We start from the raw sequence: 25,469 nt of genomic DNA, 5'->3' as shown, positions 1-25,469 counted from the left end.
GGACCCAAAATTGAGATCAATGGATCTACCAGTACCAAGAGAACTAGTTCCCATGGGCACTGGAGCAGCCTGATTACACCTATTCATCTGCTTCTCTCGAGCCCTGACGTTCTGGAACCAAAAGTAAATGTTCTTACCCTCAACATACCCATACTGGTTCAGCTGGAGACAGATCTCGTGAATCTGCTCTGTAGTTGGGCACTTAAATCCCTTGACATAGTAAAGATCCTTGAGGATTCTTATTTGTTCTGGAGTAGGAATCCACCTGGTACGGCTTCGCCAGAAATCCATGTTGGCACTACTTCCAGCTGCTTGGGTGTTTCCTCCCTCCTCTGTTGGTTGCTGTTGTTGTGGTTCCATTTGTTGCGGGGTTTGGAGCTCCATTAGTTGCAGAGTTCGTGGCTCTTGGGTCATGGGGTGAGAGGATGTGGAAATCGAGGAATACATGGTTTAGTGTTTGAGGGAGATTTTGTTAGAAGGATTGGAGTTGTTGAACTGGTGATTGGAGATCTGAGATTCTCAGAGGAAAGATGAGATCGAATCTTCAAATGGAAGAAAAGATCTGAGAAAGAAGGATTGAAGATTTGGAGGAAAAGATTGAAGATCTGAAAGTTCAGAGGAAAGATGGGATTGAATCAACTAGATGGGAGAGAAGATCAGAAGAGAAGGATTGAAATTGATGAAGAAAGGATTTGAGAAGAGAAAGGCTGAAGAGTTGAGAGAGAAAGGCTTGAGCTCGGAAGAAAATTTCTTTTCTTTTGGAGTGAACAGTTTTTCCCCAGAATGCACCTATTTATAGAACAAGGTGAGCAGATCTCCACCGTTGGATGAACGATCTCAGAATTTGAATCCACGCGTTGGATTAAAGTCATCCGAAAACCCGGAAAAGTTGTTGGCGCGTGGAGAGCGTGTAAGGGGACAGGCCGAACCTCGAGATGCTGTGGCAGACAGCTTTAGCCGAAAGCAGATTTGACTGCCGTAAATCACGGAAGGGATAAGCCGTGACACAAGTGGGCCGTACTTGGGCCTGTCTCGGATCAAGGCATCACTGTAGCTGTGGGTGGAGGCCTGATGGGCCGAGTTTCAGAAACAGTTTTGGACATGATGGGCCGAGTTTCTGAAACAGTTTTGGATGAGTTGGGCCGGATTTCTGTAACAGTTTTGGATACGTTGGGCTGGGTTTCTGCAACAGTCTTGGATGTTTTGGGCCGAATTGTTGAAACAGTTGAAACAGTTGGTTTAAATAAAAGGATTGGTATGGATAATAACGTGAGCAGCCGTGCTCGAGTGGTTGAGTGTACAGTTCGTGTACAAGAGGTCTGAGGTTCGAACCTCGCCTCTTGTTTATTTTTATTATGTTCGTTTATGACATAATAAGTATAAAATTTGTACACATTATATTAAGCACAGCTTGTGCTCCAGTGGTTGGGGGACAAAGGTTTCGTGCGGCAGGTTGAGGTTTCGAACCTTGCCTCCCCCGTTATTTTATTTATGTCGCTTATGACATAATAAATATAACACGTGAGCATATATTAATGAAGGCAGCTCTTGCTTCAGTGGTTGGGAGCAAAACCTTCGTGTTTGAGGTCGGGAGTTCGAACCCTACCTCTTACAAATATTTTTGGATCTCGTATATGCTTGATATACGACGTATATACGGTATGTACGGTATACATACGTATATACGGTCTGTACGGTATGCATACGAATATACAGTTGTACGGTATGCATACGTATATACGATCTGTACGGTATGCATACGTATATACGGTATGTACAATTTCATACCGTAGCCGAGCTGGAAGTTGGTGGGCCGATTGGTAGGCCCAAATAGTAAGCCCAAATAGTAAGCCCAAATAGTAAGCCCAAATAGTAAGCCCAAATGGTAGGCCCAAATGGTAAGCCCAATTGTTCGGCCCGAATAGTAGGCCCAAATGTTAAACCCAAAGTGGTTTGGGCCAGTTCGAAATGTGGATGGTCCGATTTCTTCAGGCCCAATTGGCCAGCCCTAATGCTTAGCCCAAGGATTGAACAAGCCCAAGTCATCGTCACTGGGTGACATATTTTATTGGCGTGCTTTTGGGGATGATTTGTTTTGAGTGATGCATCTCTATTGTTGTGAAGAAAGGTGCATGCTTGAGTTTTACTATGGAGATTTACCGTGATGCTAATTGAGTAGCGAAACACTTTGTGGGAGTGTTTACTGTGCTTGTATGCCAGTACAGAGTGATGATCTATGTGAAGATCTATGTGAAGATCTATGTGAGGATCTATGAGATGATCCATGTGACGATTTTGTGTATGTGATGTGGAGTGTTGTTGAGCAGTTGTTGTGTGAGTTTACGTTTGTGATGAAAGGATTTAGTGGCCATAGGAATGTATTTTTATACAAAGAGCTGAGGCTCTGTAGATTACTACAGATTTGGAAGAGATGGAGATTCTATGGTTAGGTCAACCTTAATCGAGAGGAATTGACTTACGCTCAAATTTCGGGACGAAATTTCTTTAAGGAGGGTAGACTGTAATACCCCGGAAAATCCAAATTAAATTCCGTGGATTTTTAGAAATGATTTCACGATAGTAGGAGCGAGTACGAAGCTTGGAGAAGTTGTGGAATTAGTTCGAACGATTTTATTTCGAAATCGTACGTATTTAGGAGCGTCTCAAAAATTGACTTTTTATACGTATGGAATTTCGGAAAACTTCCTTCATGAAAGTCGTAGAGCTCGTCGATACGAACTCGTGCATATGTAGAACGCGAAAATCGGAGTTCGTGTGAATATTTATGGATTTTTGAAGATATTTCCATTTTGGTATAAATATATTTCTATTTTCGGAAATTGCAAGGAAGGACAGAAAATTTGGAAAACCAAAACCTGAACCCTCAGTTTTCTCTCTTCCTGCCCGAGCCCCCACGCAGCCACCACCTTCGCCGGCCGATTTCTTCACCTTCCGGCCACCATAGGTCGATTTCTTCAGTGGGTTTTGTTCACCACACTCCCTCCTACACGTCTGTGGAAGCCATATAGCACGGGAAGCACGGTGAAGGCTGCTACAAGTCCGGGAAGTTGCGCCACCGAGCTGAAATTACCTCCAGTCGCCGGCCTTCATTCTCCCAGCTCCGGCCACCTTAGCTCGTGATTATTGAGGGCTTTTCTAGCCCAGAAGACGTAGATGCTGTCCTCAAAACGGCTTGCAATGATTCGATCTGTGGAGATCGAATTTTGGAACTTTTGAAACTAGGGTTCATCCGATCTGAAAATGTTGTGAGGTAAAATTCGACTCTTTTGGCTTATAATCTGACTTTGGTGTAGTTATGAAAAGTGAAATTGGAGTTGAGTTGAAGGACTTTGATGTTGGGAGTTTTGTCTAATTTTGACTTTGGATGGGTGGCGGTGCCGCCACTGTGATGGTGGTTTCCGGCGACCTCCGGCCACCCCAAGGACAGTTTCTGTCCATTTTTGTGTTCTACGTGTCGATACGATCGTTTGCATATATAATTCATAATTTTTGGATATCGTATGATGAAGTTATGAATTTTTAAGTTTCGATCGATTTCGATCGTTAGATTTGTGATATGTGAAGTTAGGACCGTCAGATGGACTTGTAGTTTTGATACGATGATCTTATGACTGTCCCAGTGGCTTTGTGTGGTCATGGGCGAAGATCCGACCGTTGGATCTTCGTATAAATGCAAAACGGTGATTAGGGAGGCGATTCGTGAGAATCCGTCCGTCGGATTTTTGTATAAATTTGTGAAGATGTTAGTAAGGACAATTCAGGAAGATCCGACCGTCGGATCTTCGTGATGATTTTTGGAGGGTGATCCTAAAGGCGATCCGTGAGGATCTGACCGTTGGATCATCATTAAATTAGAATCCGACCGTTGGATTTCCGTATATGTGTGGTTTATGAATGATTGCTAAGTTAAGATCGTATCTGACTAGGTGATTGACGGTTTGAGTTGGTGGACGATTGTGGATCGTATTTTGAGCTGAATTGAAGACGCAGCGGGATTATCGAGGTGAGTAAACCTCACGTGGTTCATATTACGAACCCAATACAATTAATTGCTTTATTTTGTTGCAATCATATGAACTATTGTTGGTGTTACTAGACATTCCTGTGTGAATGTCTGTATATATATTATTACGTGAAATAATATGTATTGTTGGAGTTGTGTTGAGTTATTGTTGAGAAACAATATATTGTGAGAGATATTGAGTTTATTGTTGAGAAACAATATATTGTGAGAGGTGTTGAGTTTTATTGTTGAGGAACAATAAATTGTTGTGATCTGTGGAGATCACTAGGTCACGAGGTGACCATGGCATCTATTAGTGAATCACGCTCTCGTACCGGGCTGGTGGTTATTAATAGTATTAAATCGTAATCACGTCTGTGGCCGGACGAGTGGTTACGTTCAGTTAGAGCTCTAGTCTGTCTGCCAAATGTGGAGTGAACTTATGAGTGAAATTGAGAGTAACTCATAAGTGTCAATATATATATGGTAACCTTATGAGGGAAATTGAGAGTAACTCATAAGGGTCTATATATATATATGAGTCTGTCTACCAAATGTTGGGAAATCTTATGAGCGAATTTGAGAGTAACTCATAAGTGTCTATATATATATATGAGAGTGAGTGATCTTATGAGCTAAATTGAGAGTAACTCATAAGTGTCTATATATATATATGAGAGTGAGTGATCTTATGAGCTAAATTGAGAGTAACTCATAAGTGGCTATATATATATATAAGAGTGAGAAAGTAACGTGGGTTTGTGGTAGTCTTGAAATCTAATAAATCAACAGTTCTTTCTTGTTTACTCATACTGGCTGTAAAAAGCTTACCGGGTTTTGTGTTGTTGCAACTCCCGGTACACTATTCAAATTGTGTAGCGGGTAATCCTACAGGACAGGAGAACCAGGACGGTGATCGTGCGGTTAGAGCAATTGTTAGAGTTTTACAACAATTGTAAGTTGTGAGGTGTGTTATGCTCATTTGAGCTTTATAATATATTGTGAGAGTGAATTGTAATAATGAACTCGAAGTTTCGAGATTTGGTTTTTTGTAATTGTAATTATTCAGGTTTCGGATTTGAATTTATTATTCAAAATTCGGGGCGTGACAACAATAGTAAGTATATATAGCACAATAGTAGTACAGTAAGCAATAACAACAACATCAGCCATCATAAACTGATGTATCATTTTAATAATGACTTAGTACCTGCAATTAATGTATCATAAGTCATAACTGCAAATTGAGACCTAAAAGGTAAAGTTGAATTAGAAGAACCTGATATATGATCTATCACATTCCCAAATATGTCAGCCGGAGTGTGTGTAGCTGGCTAGCTGCCCCATACTTGGAGGCATGTCCCTACAATCCACTCCGCTGCCGATAAGCTTGATGTTGCTCTCCAAATAACTTTCAAGACGGCAGTTATCCTATAGATGCTGTATTCATGCCCATTCGAAATGCGAATCATAGTATTCATTCTTATGTGAATGGAAATGAAAAACAAGAGATACTCTTCCACTTCTGTTGCTTATCTCTGTGAAAAAATAAAATACAATTGGCCACCGAGTATACATCCAACAGAACTTGTTCAAGCAAAGTTATGAAACACTACACTTAGAATCTAGGTGACATAATAAAACTCTGGGAGGAGAAAGAAAACAAAGGTATAGGACTACTTTTGACTTTATGAGAAATAGATTTGTAAGCAAGTGATCGATATAGCCTGTTTCATCATTAGCTCGTTCTATTCGATCTATTTTTCATTTTACATGCTTCAAAAAGAAAACTCTGATCTATATTTTAAACTATTAATGTTAAATTCTATAACTTGAAGAAGATAAAGAAAATAAAGTTTAAGATATGCATGATTTGTGTATATAAATGAACGTGCGTGTATACTGAAAAGTAAAAGATAGAAACATAAAATGCAAGTTTAATTAAGAAAATTCAGAATAGTTATCAAATCTCTATTGTCCTGTCCATTTAATGCCCAATGTGGAATGATTAACTTAATAATGACATATTGCTATGAGTCAAATTATGCTCTATCGGGAAATAAGTGGCACCATAGCAAACATGGATGATCATGGGTCACATTTTTAATAGTACTAATTTCGCAAAAGCATATATATTAGGTTATAAGAATGAAACTATTTGAATCAGATATACAAATCACCAAATCTCTCACATAGGTAGAGTTTGCCTTTGAGAAGTTGTCAGCACCATGGTTAGATAATGATATATATATATGTGTGTGTGGGCGCGCGCGCTCTCTCTCGCAGCAATACTCTAATTTAAATGGTTTATATAAGCATATTGTTCAGACAATTCTTAATTTAAGGGAGTATTAAATAACTAGAAGCATAAGAGCAAAAAAGAAAACATAAACAGAATAGATGTTAGAGAAATCGCTGTTATAGATGTCAAGCTTGTCTTGTCACAAATATGCAATAATGAATACCGACTCACTATTGAATCCTATATTGATATTATCATGAAATATTCATACATTTGTTATTCAATTAAGAAGGCAAAGTGGCACACAATGCCACATACGTACCTAATAGAGGCTAGCTTAACTTTGGTCTTATTTAATAGCAATTTGATGATTCTAAAGCAAATGAGAAGGAGTGCATTATGAGCTTGAGAGATCATCCACTTGGGATTAAGAATTTAAGATAACAATCCATTGGTAGATATCACAATGGGTAGATTATAATACTTTTCATAAATAGTTAAATAGCAATAACCAAAAGCAAGAGATACTACTTACAAGAAAGGAGGCCGTCTGTGAATGTGAAGTGCACACGAGAGTCAACATCATCAAGTTTGACCAAGTTCATCCTCTGTTCCGGCAGAAACTAATACAAAAGAGTTGTATGGTGCTTGAAGAACTAATGGCACACAGAGATACACTTAGGAGAGGGAAAATGGTGTGTGAACAATGCTAGTGAAGAAAGAAACATTATGATTCATTGAGTGGTATCAGATTACAATCATAAACTTATATACAACCAAATGAGCCTTCAAAAACAACAGATCTATACCTCAACAGTCAGCACTAAGTCACTAACTAACCCAGCACTCAACTATAACTATAACTAAATCTAAATTAATTTCATTTTCCTCCGGTAAGATGTTCGCTTCTGGTAAATCGTTGATCCGTCACATGGATGGCAGCACCCGTCCAGTGCTTCTTTTGTCCTTCCAACTCTTCAAGTTGGACTTCAACTCTTTGGCATAGATTTGCCTCTTTCTTTAAAAACTGAATAGTTTCACTACAGAAATGCTCTAGAATTATTTAAGGTTAGATCTTCTGCTCTTCTGCTTAGATTTGCCTCTACCTTTCAACTCTTCTGCTCCTGCTTCTTCTTCTCAAGACTGCTTAGGCTCTCCGCTTGAACTTTGGGAAACAGCTCTGCTGATCTAAATATATGTACCTGCAGTTGCACAAACTTTATTATTCAATATCTGGCCTTCCAAAGCACAGAAGTAAGCATATAATCTCAATCAAGCATAAAAAAATACAATGTAAAGGTGTGCGTGTTTGATGACTTCAAATGGGTATCAATGGAAAATAATACACTAAATGGTAATCCAATTCCTACTCATTTGATGCATGAAGTAATGTATTTGAACAATGGACAACAAAGAATTTGATGAAAATTGCAACATAAACCCTAAGAGTTTCACAAAATTATTCACCGGAATTTGTCATATCCCTAGGGGTCATCATGCAAGCTTGAGAAGAGCCATTGTAAGATCACTTAAATTTGTGTTCGAGGCGGGTTACCTTGAGTCTTGTTTGTTCAATATGTTCAAGCACTGATCCTGTAGCCTCCAAAGTCATAAGACTCGTCCCATGGTGTCCAGGGGGTCATATGAGCGTCGACCTTCCGAGCAGGAAAAGAGATGAAGTAGCAGATCGATCTTTCCCATGCCGATCCGGCCACTTGCCAGCATCATCTCTTTCGACTTGTCAGAATAATGACCATTGGATGCCGGTCTATATTGCAGACGTAAAGGAAAAAGAGAAAAAAAAAAAAAAAAATCAATAATCATGATAATTTGAGGCCTTTGTGAGACTCTCTGGTACTATCACCACCATCTTCATCTTGAACTGTGCAAGGAAGGTGAAGAAGCTGATGGTTCTGAACCTTCACCATTTTGGATCGATGACGGCTCTCTGCTTCTTACTTTCTTGGCATCTCCAACATAATATTTATTTCAAAATTTTTTTTTAATTTAACTAATTTTAGGCTAAGTTTGATCTCCAGCAGACTAGCCAAACAAAAGCTAAATTTAACTTTAGCTAAATAACCTAGCTATATTTAGCTAGAGAGGAGAGAGAATTTAACTAAAAGTTAAATTTAACTTGGAATTTAGGTATTCTGCTGGAGCATAACTCAATATTTAACTAACTATATTTCAGTTTTAGCTACTTTTAGCTATGAAGATAGCTATCACTGTTGGAGATGCTCTAGGGTTTGGCTCTTTCGCGTGTTGGCCGAGAGAGCTTTTATAGGGAATTTGGAGTGAAGACGGGAGGTTCTGGAAGCATCACAGGGGCATAGTTGTCTAATCATGTATGTGATGATAAATCATAAATTTCCCCCTCGTTTGAGAAATCCAAAAAAGAAATGGGCCAAAAATACATATTTCTTGGCCAGATAAAAAAGGAATTATAATTGTTGGGAAAAGAATAGATTGAATTGTTTTTTTTTTTTAACCAAACCCAAATCCGGGTGGAGATATATATATTCATCTAAAGCCAGAATAGGCCGTTACATACCCTTCCGCTGCCATGTACAGACAGACAAGAAGATAGTGGTAGTACTCACAGTGATACTTATAATAGACCTACTCACACTACAAAAAAAAATTGCAATAGCCACGGCAAAATGCCGTCGCAAAAGTGGTTTGCGACGGCAAAGTGATTTGCGACACTTACTCTGCGACGGTTTCATGCTACCCCTAATGCCGTTGCCATTACAAAATTTACTACGGCAAATTTCCGTCGCAGCATAATTAATATTGTGATAAATATATTGCCGCCAAAAAATTTTCCTGCCAAATTTGTTTCCCGCCTAAAAATTTTCCTGCTAAATTTGCTTCCCGCTAATTTTTCAATAGCAAATTTTGCTACGGTCTCGTTGCCGTAGCTTCATGTGTTATATAAAAATATATTCTTGGCTACGGCAATTCACCGATGCTAGTAGCCAACCAGCAATTTTTTTTTTTTTTTTAACAAAACCTGTATTTTTGCAACATCCAAAAATGAGATAAAAATATCAATACACAACACATATTGTTCATTAACTCATCTATTTCATAGCAATGTAATTAAGTTGCTGCATTCATCCAAATATGTAATTAGAAGAAATACAAAGTTATGCCCAAAACCCAGCACCTAATGAAAACAAACAAGAGTAACACTTAACAAAAATTCCAATGTTGCACTATCAGAATATGAACATATTGAAACTCAGTCCATTGCTCTATCACAGCTTGAATCTGGATTCCCTTCTTCTCCTACAGATTCCCTCCGAATTTCATGATTACTAGTTGCATCTGGAACCTAAGACATCAAAAAAAGAAAATTGATATATCATGTATGGCTTTGCATATCACCCTTTTTCAATGTCACACCATAACCCAATTTCAATAATGAACATCGCAGGTTGCACCATTCTTTATAATCATATTACAAAGAGAATGGCAGTATGAGAGGAAATTTCAAACCAAGTGTCATCAAAGCTAGTGTTTCTTTTACAACTTCAGGGGAAAAAAGAGAATTATAAAAAATAAAAAATAAAAACAAAGAAGAAGAAGAAGAAAGCAGATCAAAATTTCAATGGACTTTACCTTCTCAATGTAGGAGCGAACCATATTTTAAATGTCCTGCACAATACTATCTGGCTGACCTCTACATTTACCAAGGCAGATTGTTAAGAGTCATATTACATATACGATTAATAGAATTCAGTAAAACTAGGGACAATGTTAAATTTCCAATCAACTGTAGATTATAATGACAAAACTAGGGAGGAATCGGTTTACCATGAATGATGAGTAACTAACCTGGGAGGAATTGGGTTATCTCTGAAACAACAATAAAGCAGAAAACAAAACAAAGAATCAAAAGAGAAAGCAATCAAGAAACCAACATCAATGAAACAAACATAAAAACAGAGATATAGTTACATGAAGTGTGACTATTTCAAGAAGCTCGAAGTCCAACAGAAGATGCATGACTGCATTAGCCAATACCTCTTCTAAATAGACCTGATACTTCTAAATATATTCATTCCCATTAAAGGAAAAAAAGGTCGAGACAGGAGGAGTAATTAAGTGATAGAGTAATCTTAGCCATTAGCAGTAGTAAAATTTATGGTAAGGTATGGATAGAGAGATAAAATTGAAGAATATATTTTCCATTAAACCCAGATATCCAACATTACATCAACAAATTCCAAAACCATGTATTACATTCTCTCCCCAAAACAACTAAACTCAAATTTTGAACTTTTGAGTAGAGAGATAGAAACTATTTACCAGCATAATTAACATATATATGTAGGTGCAGTCCTTCCTTCAGCAGGAATCGAAGAAGCAAGTGAATTTCTTGAATTTCAGCCCTTCCTTCTAACTTGGCAAGATCCAGCAAGCAAAATCCAATAATAAAGACAAAAGCTGCCCGTGTTCGGCTACCTTTGAAGGTTCTGCATTTCCTTGTTCGACAGACCTGCAATGCTCGTGTTGATCTCCTAATAAGTATCCAATGTCTGCAGAAAATCCGATTAATACCACCTAAATTACAACAGTTAGTTTAGCAAATAAAAATGCAAGCATTAATTGATTCAAAATAAAATGAAAATAAATATGTAGGAGGAAGGTACAAAGGGAACTTACTTTGTAGTCAACCTCCATCTTCATCACCTATACAATCACCAGAAAATTAGATTTGGTTAAGTCGAACTACAAACATGCATACATCTGTACAGATTACCTAAAACCAGAACAAATATGAACCAGAGACAACATGAATTTTATAGAAAAATGTAAGGTCAAAAATTTGATATTCATGCCCTGTGCAGAAAATGATGAGGAAACAATGGATTGAATTGTAGTTTGCTCATATACACAAACTAGTAGCTTACTAGCTTCGCTCCCGATCATCAACTTTATCATCAAGGGGAATACTTGATGTAAAATCCAGTTATAATACCGAGCGTAATTTAAAGACTTCCATTCAATCCTGAGCGTGTATATTAGCCTAACTAAGCTACAAGTTCAATAAAAAAGAAAATTTAACAAAGAGATAGCTAACCTGTTTCAGAAAAACCTGCAACTGCAGGTGGGAATCTGGATTTATGGTAACCTCAAACAGCGGTTTAAAGATTTTGTCAAGAATGTTCTGAAATGATGTGACTATCCCCATTTCCTGGTATATATTGTACAGCCGTGGCAGCTGAAAGAAGACAAAAATTGCGTAATAAGAATTCAAGTTTTTACAGAATCCTAAACCCTAAATCTAACATTGTTACTGGAACCCCCAAATTCATATGATCTATTTCTGAAAGGTAATCTTGCATTTACCTATATCAACCATACAACATTCTCACTGTACAATTCATTGTTCACTATCCAACTAGCCATTTGGTCCCACTCACTTTGCTTCCTGCCATATTTTGATATTCTGTGCTCAGCCATCTGCAGTTTTAAAATAGAGCATCAGGCAAGGAGCCAATCTGGACATGCAGAGAAATAAGAAAGACAAACAAACAAGAAGGAATGGAGAGGGAGTGGTCATTTGTTCCATATCAATGAACATTCAGAGAGGCAAGGAAGGATAATTCAGAAACCTAAACTTGATCCAGATATCTAAATTATTATAAACACTAGTATTTATATCCAACAGATTGGGAAATTAAAGTATGTATGAATTAATTAATAGTTGGAGCGTTAATCCACACTAGCAGTCTAGCATTCTTCATAATTGATGATTAAAAAAAAAGGGAAATAAAACCACTAAAACCTATACAAAAGTAGCAGAGCATGAAAGCACCTGATATTTACTGGCAGAAAGATCAGAAAACACTTGCTTTGTCAGCTCAGCAAGGAAACAGCCTATTCAACAAAAGATAATCATGAAAATTAATGCCTCTAAGACTTGACAGAAATAACATCTCAAAAGCCATGGCTTGAGAATCCAATACTTAACTATGAAAAGAGCAAGTAAGCCAATAAACAATTATACCTTGGATAAGATTATCCTGCTTAAGGAAAATCTCCCTGAGCCTACTTTGACCACAGTGGTTGTACTTCAGATTGAACTTATCAAAATGATGAAATGTGCTTTTGTCTGCATGAATATCCAAAAGGTCCACATTCAGGTCGTACCTCTTGAAACAAATGTGACAAGTGTTTATGGCATCCATGGTGGACATCTTCGGCCTCTTTACACTTTTCCACATGCAAACACATAGGGAGGTTCATGAAAGCCATACCTGAAGCAACAAATCGATATCCCCAAGCAAAGTGGGTTCTTGGCCAGGAAAGTAAGGATATTTACCAGCAGCTTAAAAACCCAAAAATTCATATTAATCACGCTGAAAAACATGAAAACAGGAACAACAAACACTTGGTCCACCTCTCCACCAATTACATTACACTTGTGATATTAGACTTACATATCGATGTGAATAGCATTCTTCTAGACCCATGGTTGTTGTTTTCTCTACAAACCTGCTTAAGTGTTAACAAGAAATCCAGATAAGAATGTTAATATTCAGTCTATTTTAACATACTAAAATTCAAGAACTGACAAAGGTGTGAAAGCCTTTCAAACAGATTGTTTCGTAACAAGGTTGCTGCAAATTTGAGAAAATTTCAGAAGACTGGTAGCAAGAAAGAAAAATTCACCGCCAACTACTCTTTCAGTGATTTCATGCAAAACTCTCCAGATTTGAAGTAGACATGTAAAGCTACTATTTTGCAAAATTTCAGGTCATTTGCAGTTCAAATGAGTGGTCAAACAAGAATCCAAAGTAGCAGAAAATACTGATTTCTGCATAAATTCTGAAACAGTGCAGTAATTTCAAAATGGCATAAGTATTTCATTTTAACTCCGTTTTTCATGAAACCAAGCTCAAAATGATCATTGAAGAGTCTATTTTAAGCTATCAAAAACCGAGAGTAAAACAAGAAGTATAGGGTTTTCGAAAATCATGGAATAGCCCACTGGTTCAGCTTGGGTGCTGTCTTTGAGGCAAAACTTCAAACACATGGTGTGCAGTAACTGAACATTCTAAATGAGCAACAAACAAAATTGAAAAGAAAAATACTAGAGGGTAAGACATAATCGGAATACTAGTGGGTTCATGAAAGCCATACCTGAAGCAACAAATCGATATCCCCAGACAAGGTGGGTTCTTGGCCAGGAAAGTAAGGATACCAGCAGCCTAAAAACCCAAAATCCAATCCCAATTTAACTTACCCAAAAAGAAAAGAAAAAATTACACTAGCAAAACAGTAGAAAACTGAGTTGGGTTACCTTCTGAGGAAAAGCCCAAACATGGAGATGTGAATTTATTACTTTGGTGCTCTGGGCTCCCCTACAGCCATTGTTGCAGCAGATAGTCTGGACTGGGTTTTTCATGTGAATCTATGCGAGAATATATTCGACCTAATTCTAATTCATGTGCCACCAAACTGAATTCAGAGGAAGATGAAGATAAAAGGTGTTAACCTAAAAGAAGCTACACTTGACGAACGAGAGAGGAGAAAGGTTACCGATTCACTGCCAAGCCGGGGAGGGCAGGATACGACATGCACGGCGGCCATGGCTTCCTTTGGTCTGTGAGAGAGCCGCCAAGGAGGTAAAGATGGAGGTAGATCTGAGCCATTTGCAAGTAGATCTGAGATAAGATGACACGAACCCTAAGGCCAGCGAATCATCAACTACATGAATTTCACATACCTGATTTGGGGTTTTTGATTCCGTTCAAATTTGATTCCGTAATGTAAAGGAAAATTGGTGAGATTAGGGTTTGAAGAACTTACCGGAATTGAATCAACGGCAGAGATTTTTGGGCGGCGGGAAAGAGAGGGCCCTCTCTCTACGCCCCTCTCGAAGTCGTCGATCGTATCCGGAGAAAAGAGAAAAGGAGAGAGAGAGAGAAGGGGTTTTTAGAGAGTAAGCGGCACCATTATTTCCTTAATAAAAATGAAAAATAAAAATAACAAGCTCAACTAATATTGCACCGGAAGAAAACTAAAAAAAGCTACGGCAACTATAGCATAGCAAGAATCGGGACAAATTTAACTACGGCATTGAAGATGCCGTCGCAATTGTATTAGTTTTTATGCCACGGCGTTAATTTGCCGTCGCAAATCAATTTTAATTTTGCGACGCCTTGTTTCCCGTAGCAAATCTATGACCAATGGCGACGGCATTTTTGCGCCGAAGCTAACTGCGGTAGCCATTGCAATTTTTTTTTGTAGTGTCATTAGACATGTCATGGACGTAGACATAGCGGAGATCCTCCTTTGGTACTACTCCAGAGGCGCTAGAGATACATAGAGTGCACAGAACGTGCATTAGCTTCCTAATACAAGGAATTATTGTAATTAGACTAACTAAAAACATAGAGATGGGCCTAGGGCAAAACAACCCTAGCCCAAAATTCTGCAGCCCAAGTAGCCCAAGAAGAAGGCCCACTCAAGGCCCAACAGGCTTGGCTTGGCCCAAGATCTGGCCACCCCCTCCAGACCACCAACTTCCAGCGCAGCCCCTCCCCATTGCCTGCTCCGTCATGTTCCCGCCGCCCCGAGTCCGCCACCGTTCGCCACGCCTGAAAATCCGACGAACACGCCGCCACAAGAAATACAACAAAACCACCACCGCCACAAGCTGCGTCATGCCCCAGTGTTTGCTCTGTCATATCCCCACCGACCCGAGTCCGCCACAATTCGCCACTCCTGCAAACCCGACGAAACACGCCGCCACAAGAAACACGACGAAACCAGCGCCTCCACGAGCTGCAGCACCACAAATCCGTCTCAATTTCATCGAACCCGATCGACGCCGCCACAGATCGGGCCATCAATCCAAGCCTCCAACAATACGGGATCGTCCACCTCCCAGAGATCTCCTGCCAGAAACTCAAACCCGACCCTCACCTTCCAGAACACATGAGCAACCCAATCAAAGGACTACCTGAACCCTAAAATTCAGTCCCCGTCCGGCAGCAAAACCACGTGACATCGGAGAGGCCAAGGCCAGCCGAAGTGCCAGGGCCGCCGCCGGACGAGAAGTTTGCACCTTGGTCGCTGCCGAGCTAGGGTTTCTCTCAAAGGGAGAGTTGATTCCTGAATAACTTGGTATAGATTGAATTGTTTGAATTGGCTAAAACCGTAAAACGGAGTATGTATCATTTGTTTGGCTAAAAAAAACAAAAAAAACATGACCGATCATTTTGGTCATGGGATAATTTTATGAATATATACACCCACACACATAAATTTTTTTTAAGGAAAGATGCCCGATGTAGTACCCTGAAGTCGGTGAAGATAAGTGAGAGAAAAATATAAAGAGAATGTTTTCAAAGCGGAGTTGTTCATTACTCAGACCTAAAAGAGAAATATGTGGGTTTAAGAGAGTTCATTTGGTAGAATTTGAACATATACCTCATAAAACTCAACCCAGTAAATTAACTACGTATCATTGTTGGAGTGTGGCATTATTAACCTAGAGGGCTACATCCAAGGTCAATAGAGCATAGAGATCAGGAGGTGATAGGACGAGCAGAAATGGTGATTTGCAATCTCCTTTCATAATGACATAGGTGTAAGAACAAACTTGAACATGAATACAATGAATACAATTCTCCTTAGGATATGACAACGTGCATGTTATAACTTGCAGCATGAGTTATCCGAGATGAACTATGATTCCTAGTCTTTGTATAATTGTGTTTGTGATAAGAATCACACAAACATAAGAAGAAGTCCAAATAACTTGGTAACCAAGTAAATATCATCAGATAAATATATAGTGTAGCAGTTTGAGTGAATACATAAGCCTCTTATGGGGAGGATTCTACTTACTCTGTTCACTATATAAACAAGGTTCCTGTGACCTCTCTTGTTACGAGCATTTAGGTAATCTAGCTCCATAGATAGTTGCGAGTTATTGAGAGAATCACAGAAGCTCTTGTTATTCCATAAATTCTTGTTCTTCAGCAATGGCCTCCTTTTCATCACAAGATTGGTCTTCAGCCTGCAAGACGTCCACAAATTGTTTTCTTTATGCACTTGTATCATGATTGATGTGTTATCCTTGTTTTGTATGTCTGTTGTGTTTATCTAATATGCAATTGTATGATCTTCAGGTTTTGTCTTTATATTAACAATTCATGTGTATTGTTAATGTAAAGACAAAACCTAAAGATCATACAATTGCATATTAATTAGATAAACACAACAGACATACAAAACAATACACATCAATCATGATACAAGTGCATAAAGAAAACAATTTGTGGACGTCTTGCAGGCTGAAGACCAATACCAGCTTGTGATGAAAAGGAGGCCATTGCTGAAGAACAAGAATTTCTGGAATAACAAGAGCTTCTGTGATTCTCTCAATAACTCGCAACTATCTATGGGGCTAGATTACCTGAATGCTCGTAACAAGAGAGGTCACAAGGACCTTGTTTATATAGTTAACAGAGTAAGTAGAGTCCTCCCCATAAGAGGCTTATGTATTCCACTCAAACTGATATACTATATATTTATTTGATGATATTTACTTGGTTACCAAGTTATTTTGACTTCTTCTTATGTTTGTGTGATTCTTATCACAAACACAATTATACAAAGACTAGGAATCATAGTTCATCTCGGATAACTCATGCTGCAAGTTATAACACGTTGTCATATCCTAAGGAGAATTGCATTCATGTTCAAATTTGTTCTTACAATAGGGCCCAAGTATTAACCTAGGATTAGCTGCTTGAGAATAAACTGTGGCTAGTTTGTTAGTTATTTGAATTATTAACACTATCGAGGTTGCGTCATCAACTCTCACTAGTGTCATGGAGCGAGTACGGTGGGTATATGTTCGTGATATCCTAAAGACTTCCTAGGCCGAAAGATTAATCTGTTGGCATCTCAAATGGCTGCCTGCGAGTAAACTGTGGCTATAGTTGGTTAGTTATTTGAAATTATTAACACTATCGAGGTTACACAATCAACTCTCACTAGTGTCATGGAGCGGGTACGGTGGGTATATGTTCGTGATATCCTAAAGGCTTCGTAGGCCCAGAGATTAATTTGTTGGGGGCCTGAATGGCCAACATGGCATGACAGCTTCTTCCCTGGTCATGTTTATAATTCAGTAAATATTAAAATTAAAACCAACCTAGCCTTCGAACGCAGGATGTGGGTATTCAACATTTTAAACCTTCCTGTAGAGGGACCCAGTGCATCCAAATCACTTGTCAGTACTGTTATTATTACAGAGGTTTTACTTGCTTAAATCAATAGATCATAGTCATTAGACCCACAAGGTTTTGTGTAGAGACCAACTTGATCTAATAACAGGCTCATGATCCAATACCCTGTTCAACTAGTTGATCATTACATAAAGTTAATCTGCATTTATGCATCGACACGTTAAAGGCCGAGGGCATGGTAGTGTTGGGTTGCCATGGTGAATTTTTTTCTCTTTTATCTGCATATTTCTACATGGATATGGCATAAACCCAGCAAAAACCAAATGTTACAATATACCTAGGTAGTGAACCAAATTAAAAACTTATCAAATGCATACAACAATCTGACAATTGCATTACAGGAGTTCCAAAATAACACAACTCCCATTGAACCCAACCCGTAGCTTCTGAAAATTGATATCCATTCAAAAAATGACGCATTTGAAATCACATCATATATCCACAAAGTTTGGCTGGAAACATCCCTGGCAGTTCCAAGCTAGACACTTCATATTCCAGCACTACAAACAAAATGGCTTTCAATCCGTGGCCGCAATTAACTGTACAATTATCACTTCAATGATAACAAGAAGTTGCTTACCAGTAAACATAGGCGCAACAGCGTACAACCCTTGCCTTCAAATGATGCTTATTTGATATCATTACCATTGCCTTCAACCCAGGATCTATCAAGTTCATTTATCAATGAGTTAAACTTCCTTTGGTATCCAATACTCGTAAGGAACAGCATAACCAACATTCTTTGATATAAAACACTTCAGTCAGATTAAAAGTCAAAACTGCAATCAAACTAGTGAAGAAAAAAAATTCCTGCCTACACAAGTAATGGTGCAAATTAAATTCACTAGCATCTAATTAGGAAGTCTACCATGAAATTAAGACCGAATAATTAAACTTGAGGTGCTGACCAAGCATATTAAATTACTTGCATATGATTTCATCACCATATAATCTATCATGCACAAAACTATAGTTACAGAAAAATATAACTCGATCTTGGAGACAGAAGATTTGGAAGGATATCAATGGCACTAGATTCACCATTCTCTAAACATCTTTGAGCATTTGCTTGCACCTCCCAAGGTTAGAGCTAAGGTTCCAAATTCAGGAGCAAGCAAGTCTTTGATTCTATTAATTTGTTCCATTAAAGGCTTCAGCTGTACGTACCTGCAATCCACCATTCTATCAACTCAGAGAGAACGGCAACAGCATAAAACTAGAGAAGACAATAACAAACGACAACTTGTCTGACACATTAACTTAGAATGAAAACAGCAATAGCAACAAATTACAAAAATGCTGTTAGACCATCTTGGAAAATACCTTCACTACAAATAAACACCAGTGTAGTCTAAATGAAAGTGATTGTCTATATATAAGGGAAGGAACCATATGAACAAACCAACGACTGCAAATTGAAAATAGAAAAAATCCCATTCAACAACAATCAAGGAAACACTGATATCTAAATTACAAATTGATGAAATAATTACAGAAGATAAACATAAGTTAAATAGTTAAAAAATAAAAAAACAGATTATAGCTACTGAAATTCATGAAACCAGGCTTGTAATAACTTCTGATCCCTAACACGAGAAAATCAGATCAAAGTCGCAAAAACACAAAAGGGTAGTCTTTTGCAGCATCTCTAAGCTTCTAGACCATAATTAAAAGATTACCAATATTCTTGAAACTCGATCTTATATACAATACGACATAGATGGAACATTAATTGGCAATCAATATATGAAAGAATACAGAAATAAGCTAAATGGAAAAACAAGTACCATTACTTATTCTTTCTTCCCTGCAGTAGGGCTTACTGAAAAAAGGTGGATATAGATGCGGAAAAGCTACGAACTAAGGCTTGCAATCATTCTTCAACCCTAACACAGACAACCAAAGGTTGAAAGTTGCACAAATCCTTTCAATAGCTCTGACTAGTGTAGAGAATACACCCAGAAAAATACCAAATGCCAACTGGTGAGAGAAGAGAGTATCGATGGTCTTACAGCAACCCAATAATACAATCTGTAAACATAAAAACCTAAAACAGAATTAAGTGTACAATTTTCCACTGGCATATAATTTTGGAGCTGTATTAAAATTAAGTCCAGCCTTGGTCATTTGCTTTCTGAATAATAGCAGCAGCATAAAGACTGTGACTTCCTTGAAAAGCCCAACAGCATATTGTGCCTTGTTAGCTAATCCATTAAAAAGATCTCCTTTAGTTTTCATTAATTGAGCATCAGCTGTAAAGTGAACAGAGATCAGAAAATCTTAATGCTTCAAAAGTTACAGAAAGTATATCAAGGTACCCCAGAAGCAGAAAAAAGGTGGCAATATTAAATTTTTGGATAAAATTTTTCTCAGGTCCTGGTATTCTCCCCATAATTGAGTGAACATATTGGATATCAATCCTAGGTAAAAGAAAGAAGCTATTAGAAGTGAACAAGTAGAAGGTAGTCATTTCAGAAAAATACCAACAGTCATTTCAGATGTGGCAAGGTTAGGATACTGAGAAATTGTAGTGCGCCATCGTAATGGGTCACCAACTGTACAGCATCCTTAACACAACAAGATCTATAGTAGTCCTTTAGCAATTTGCACAGGACTTCTGAGAAATTGCATTTTTCTGTTTTAACCAGAATCAAAGCATCTCTAGTTCTCTACATGCTTGCATTGGATTACGACATTCGGATAGGAAACCAATAAATTGTCAATACCTAGACCTTAATTTAAGGGAGTATATTAAATGACTAAAAGCATAAGCACAAAAAGGAAACAAAGCTTCGCCTATATGGAGTGGGACATACACGGAAACACAAGAACAGAAAAGGAAATTGAATTACTACTGACAACAGATATGTTAAAGAAATCGTTGATATAGATGCCACGCTTGACTTGTCACTAATAGACAAATAATGAAAAATTCTTATATGAAGAGTACCTTTGCATACTCTTGCTCCTTGCACAGTGGTTTACTGAAGAAAGAAATCAAGAACGTATTATATATAGATACTGAAAACCCATAAATTATCCTAAATTATAAATTGATTACAGAAGATAAACATCAGTTAAATATAGAAAACCCATACTCTTGCTCCCTCTGCAGTAATTTACTTTAAAAAAAAAAAAAAAGGAACAGATTATAGCAACTGAAGATGCATGAAACCGGGGTTGTAGTAACTTATTATCCCTAACGCAAGAGAACATCAAGCCAAAGTCTTTTGCACTATACTTAAGCTTCTAACCATAATTATAAGATTACCAATATTCTTGAAACTCTTATATATACACGAGACAAGCTAATGTACTGGTGGGTATGAGATATCCTCATTTACAACTATTTGAACAAAAATTTACAAGTATTTGAACCAAAATTACAACATTGAGAACAAAAGTTACCATATTCATTTACACTATTTACATATAGTTAAACAAAAATTACAACATTGACAACGAATTTGTTCAAAAGCTTGTAAAAATGTCGTAAGAGGTGTAATTACCATTATTAGAACTAAGATTACAACATTGACAACGAATTTGTTCAAAAACTTGTAAAATGTCGTAAGAGGTGTAATTATCATTATTAGAACTAAGATTACACAAAGTAAGACTCAAATTACAATTTTGTCAACAAAATTTGTTCTCACTTTTGTAAATGTGGGTATGAGATACCCACCAGTACACTAGAATTTCCCATATATACACAATACGACATAGATGGAAAGTACATTGCCAATCAATGAAAGCTTCCGGAAATAAGCTAAATACAAATACAAGTACAGTTACTAGCTCTTTCTTCCCTGCAGTAGGGCATACTGAAGAAAGATAGATATAGCTGCTGAAAAGCCACAAACTCAGGCTTCCAAAAGTTACAGGAAGTATAGTCGATCAAGGTAACCCAGAAGCAGCAAAAAGGTGGCAATATTAAATTTTTGTATAAACTTTTTCTCAGGTCCCTTAATTGAGTGAAAATATTGGATATCAATGCCAGATAAAAGAAGGAAGCATTTAGAAGTAAACAAGTAGAAGGTAGTCATTTTGGAAGCCTGTTGGTATATATTTCAGATGTCACATGGTGTAATAACCTGTTTTGACAACTTTTAGTGGAATTACTGTTAATAAAAGAAAAAGGGTGGCAGACAACTTTCTGATTTTAGGGAGTAAAGCTCGGAGACTTGTTTATTTTCCTGTTTATGCATAATTGATGAGAGCTAGCAAGCAGACTAGCATCTCTCTCTCACTCACTCTGTTTCACTTCAAAAAAAAAACAGAGCATTAGTTCTCTAACTCTGTTCTTCCTCCATCAACCACCTCCAGACGTCGGATCACTCCCTTTGGCTTCACCTGAGGCTGCTCTACCTACTGGACGTCGTCTTTTTCCCCGGCACGGCCTCAAGGTTTGGCAAACCAGCTCGAACCCGGTTGCACCCGAAACCGAACTAACTCATCCTCCTCGTGTTTCCGGCCACCAATCCCCCCCAAACTTCATCCCCGAACTCGCCTCAACGTCCTGAAGCTCCCAGAAGTGGCCTTGCACGGCGGCGCTACTCGTGGTGGCGGCTGGAAGCCAGACCCGATCAAATCGAAAACCGAAGCTTCGATCGATATATCTCGCGCTACAAGACGTTGTTTTGAGTGTTTCTTGAACTGGTGAACTCAGAGTGAGGATCTGAACAACTTTCCAGAAGGTATCGAGGCCTGAAGTTGCAGTTTTTACGTCGAACTAGGAGCTCGCCGGTTTCTGGGTTTTTTTCCGGCCAACCGACTGGTTTGAGGTAATTTCTATTCCTTCCGGTCATTTTCAGCTTACATGCTAGTTAGGAAAATCATTAGGCATGATGAGATGAAGAAGGGCAGCCCGGCCCCGACACCATTGGCGCTGGTCGGCGGCGGCTCTGCCACTAATTCCGGCGGCCATTTCCGGCCACCTCCGGGGATCAGAAATATGGTTTCTGTACATTTTCAGATTCTATATTTCAATACGATCATTTTGATATATTATACACAATTTTTGGATATCATATGATTAAGTTATGAATTTTACGATTTCGATCGTTCGATTTGTGATATGTGAAGATCGGACCGTCCGATGGACTTGTAGTTTTGATATGTTGATCTTATGACTGTCCCAGTGGCTTTGTGTGGTCATGGGCGAAGATCCAACCGTTGGATCTTCGTATAATTGCTAAACAGTGATTAGGGAGGCGATTCGTGAGAATCCGTCCGTTGGATTTTCGTATAAATTAGCGGAGATGTTAGTAAGGACAATTCAGGAAGATCTGACCGTTGGATCTTCGTGATGATTTTTGGAGGATGATCCTAAAGGCGATCTGTGAGGATCCGACCGTTGGATCATCATTTAATTTCGATCCGACCGTTGGATTGTCGTTTGATTTTGTTTTTGAGTTATTGGCTAAGTTAAGGTCATGTCTGATTAGGTGATCGACGGTTTGATTTGGCGGACGATTCGTGAAATTGTATTTTGAGCTGTTAAGAAGACGCAGCGGGAATTTAGAGGTGAGTAAACCTCACGTGGTTCATATTACGAACCGAATAAATTTAATTACCTTATTTTGTCGTAATTGCGTGAAAATATTTATGGAATAAATATTTGTTTTAAAATCATATGGACTTGATCAACTACGGTCCATGGGTAAGTAAAATGATTTTTACTATACAAATGAATTTCTCGGTTTTATTGCATGTGAACTATAGTTGGTAATAGTGATTATCCCTGAGCGGATAATTACGTATATATATATTTACGTGATTATATGGGAATGATGTGACATTGAAGAGTGTGGAAATTGGGATGATTAAATTATTATGAATTGACATGTGACTTACCATATTTATATGTGATGAACATGATTGATGAGTTCTTGTTAATATTCATGATTTACATTGGAGGATGTATAGAGTTAGAGAATGTAGGGTTCTGAGGATGAGGTGTCCGAAGTTCGACGGTTAAGGATAACCGGAGTGTTTGTGTGCTGAGGACGGGGATGTCCAAGGTGCGACGGTTTATTATTAACCGAAGTTGTGTGCTGAGGACGGGGATGTCCAAAGCGCGACGGTTTATTATTAACCGAAGTATATGGTGCTGAGGACGGGGATGTCCAAAGCGCGACGGTTATAGTGTTAACCGAAGTATTTTTGCCGTTGCTTGACCCTAGGCCAAGGTGTCAGAGGTAACGAGGCAGTTAGAGCTCTAACGTGTTATTGGGATGGACCAGAGTGGTGTTATGTGGGTTGGGTGTTTGCAGGACCAGTGTGGTGTATTGTGATTTGAGGATTGTGAAAATGTATTCCTTGTGGTTTTCCATGAGTGGTTTGATGTCTCTTTGCAGACGTAATACTGTTGAATTTTACTTGAATTGTAATTTAATAAATCAACAGTTCTTTCTTGTTTACTCATACGAGCTTTGCAAAAAGCTTACCGGGTTTTGTGTTGTTGCAATTCCCGGTACACTATTCAAACGGTGTAGCGGGTAATCCTACAGGACAGGAGAATCAGGAAGGTGATCGAGCTGTGTAGAGTAGCTGCTTGTGATACTCTGATTTTATGTTGTGAGGTTCGTTATGCTCGTTTAGAGTTTTACAATTTTACTTTGTAAGAGGGAATTGTAATAATTAACTCGAAGTTTACCGATTTGGAAATTTTGTGTAAGTGGTGGAGTTGTTTCTGAGAAAAGAATTCAGAACGTTTATTTGTTTAAGTTGTTTAATTCATGTTTCGGATTTTGAATGTGTTATTCAAAATTCGGGGCGTGACACATGGTATCTTCTATAGATACCATGTTGAGAGTTTGAAAGATCATACCTAGAAAAAGAAAACTGAAGTGTGGAAGTATATAAATTTGAAGCTCACCCCTGAAGCAATTAACGATTTAATACAAGATCTACAATTGTAGTCGTAGTCCACATGTGCAAATGAGTGTGTGTGTGTGTGTGTGTGTGTGTGTGTGTGTGAGAGAGAGAGAGAGAGAGAGGTTTGGTTCGATAAATCGATAAATTCACTTAGAGAACTATTTGAAATGAAAATATGGAACTGTCTGACACAGATTAACATTAAGCTACTACAGCATCTATAACTGTAACAAAGGTCAAAGTGGTCCGCTAGCCCACAGATTGACATCGATTTGTACTTCTGTGAAATTGCAGTGTTCTTCCCTAAAAATAACAAAAGCATCTATGACAAATGCTTGGACATAGAGAAGCAAATTTCGTATAGGAATTATCAACTAATAAATTTCAATACCTAGACCTGAGTTTAGTGGAGGATTTACATGAATGGTATTATAAGCATGAAATTAAGGACAATGCACTACAAAGAAGAGAATATATAGATGTATTTTTATAGAGGGTGTATATTGAAACACTAAAACCGAATAGGGAATTAAATTACCACCCAGAGATAGATATTAAAGCTAGTAAACTACAGTGGTTAAGTCACATTATTTTGACAGTCTTGACAATCCATTAAATGCAAAGGCATATCAGGTTAGAATTAGAGTATATATAATACTTACAAGAAAGGAGGCCGTCTGTGAATGTGAAGTGCAGAGGAAAGTCAAGATCATCAAGTTTGTAAATGCTCGTCCACTGTCCTGGCAAAAACTAATACAAAAGATTTTTATGTTGCTTGAAGATATAATGGCACACAGAGATACTTAAGAGAAGGAAAATGCCGTGTGAACAATGCCAGTGAAGAAAGAAACATCATAAATCATTGATTGGTATCACATTTCAATCACAAACTTAAATACAACCAAATGAGCCTTCAACAACAACATATTTATAGCTTAGCAGTCAGCATTGAGTCACTAGGTAACCACTCAACTATAACTAAAATCTAAATTAAATTCATTTTCCTCCGGTAAGATGTTCGCTTCTGGTAAATCGTTGATTC

The 25,469-nt window shown here is 38.1% G+C and overlaps 2 long non-coding RNA genes across 6 annotated transcripts; one reads left to right on the top strand and one right to left on the bottom strand.

Moving 5' to 3' along the window:
* The first annotated feature begins 1,977 nt into the window (after positions 1-1,977).
* Positions 1,978-24,254, top strand: LOC133712227 (uncharacterized). Its single transcript, XR_009847238.1, has 3 exons — positions 1,978-3,271; positions 22,996-23,074; positions 24,046-24,254. It is a non-coding gene; the product is annotated as an uncharacterized LOC133712227 (long non-coding RNA).
* Positions 9,431-14,190, bottom strand: LOC133712113 (uncharacterized). 5 transcript variants are annotated; one of them, XR_009847163.1, is made up of 15 exons: positions 14,094-14,190; positions 13,824-13,948; positions 13,585-13,722; positions 13,425-13,492; positions 12,722-12,776; positions 12,539-12,609; positions 12,289-12,393; positions 12,097-12,158; positions 11,628-11,741; positions 11,359-11,499; positions 10,941-10,967; positions 10,584-10,838; positions 10,110-10,130; positions 9,894-9,954; positions 9,431-9,606 (listed from the first exon to the last, which is right to left on the bottom strand). It is a non-coding gene; the product is annotated as an uncharacterized LOC133712113 (long non-coding RNA). The 5 variants fall into 5 exon arrangements; XR_009847161.1 differs by having other exon boundaries at positions 13,824-14,010; positions 14,094-14,172; XR_009847162.1 differs by lacking the exon at positions 14,094-14,190 and having other exon boundaries at positions 13,585-13,742; positions 13,824-14,081.
* Positions 24,255-25,469: the final 1,215 nt, after the last annotated feature.

Source organism: Rosa rugosa, chromosome 5 (genome assembly GCF_958449725.1).
Source record: "Rosa rugosa chromosome 5, drRosRugo1.1, whole genome shotgun sequence".
Taxonomy (NCBI): domain Eukaryota; kingdom Viridiplantae; phylum Streptophyta; class Magnoliopsida; order Rosales; family Rosaceae; genus Rosa; species Rosa rugosa.
Note: the sequence above shows the minus strand (reverse complement) of the source record. Positions and strands in the feature narration are given on the sequence as shown.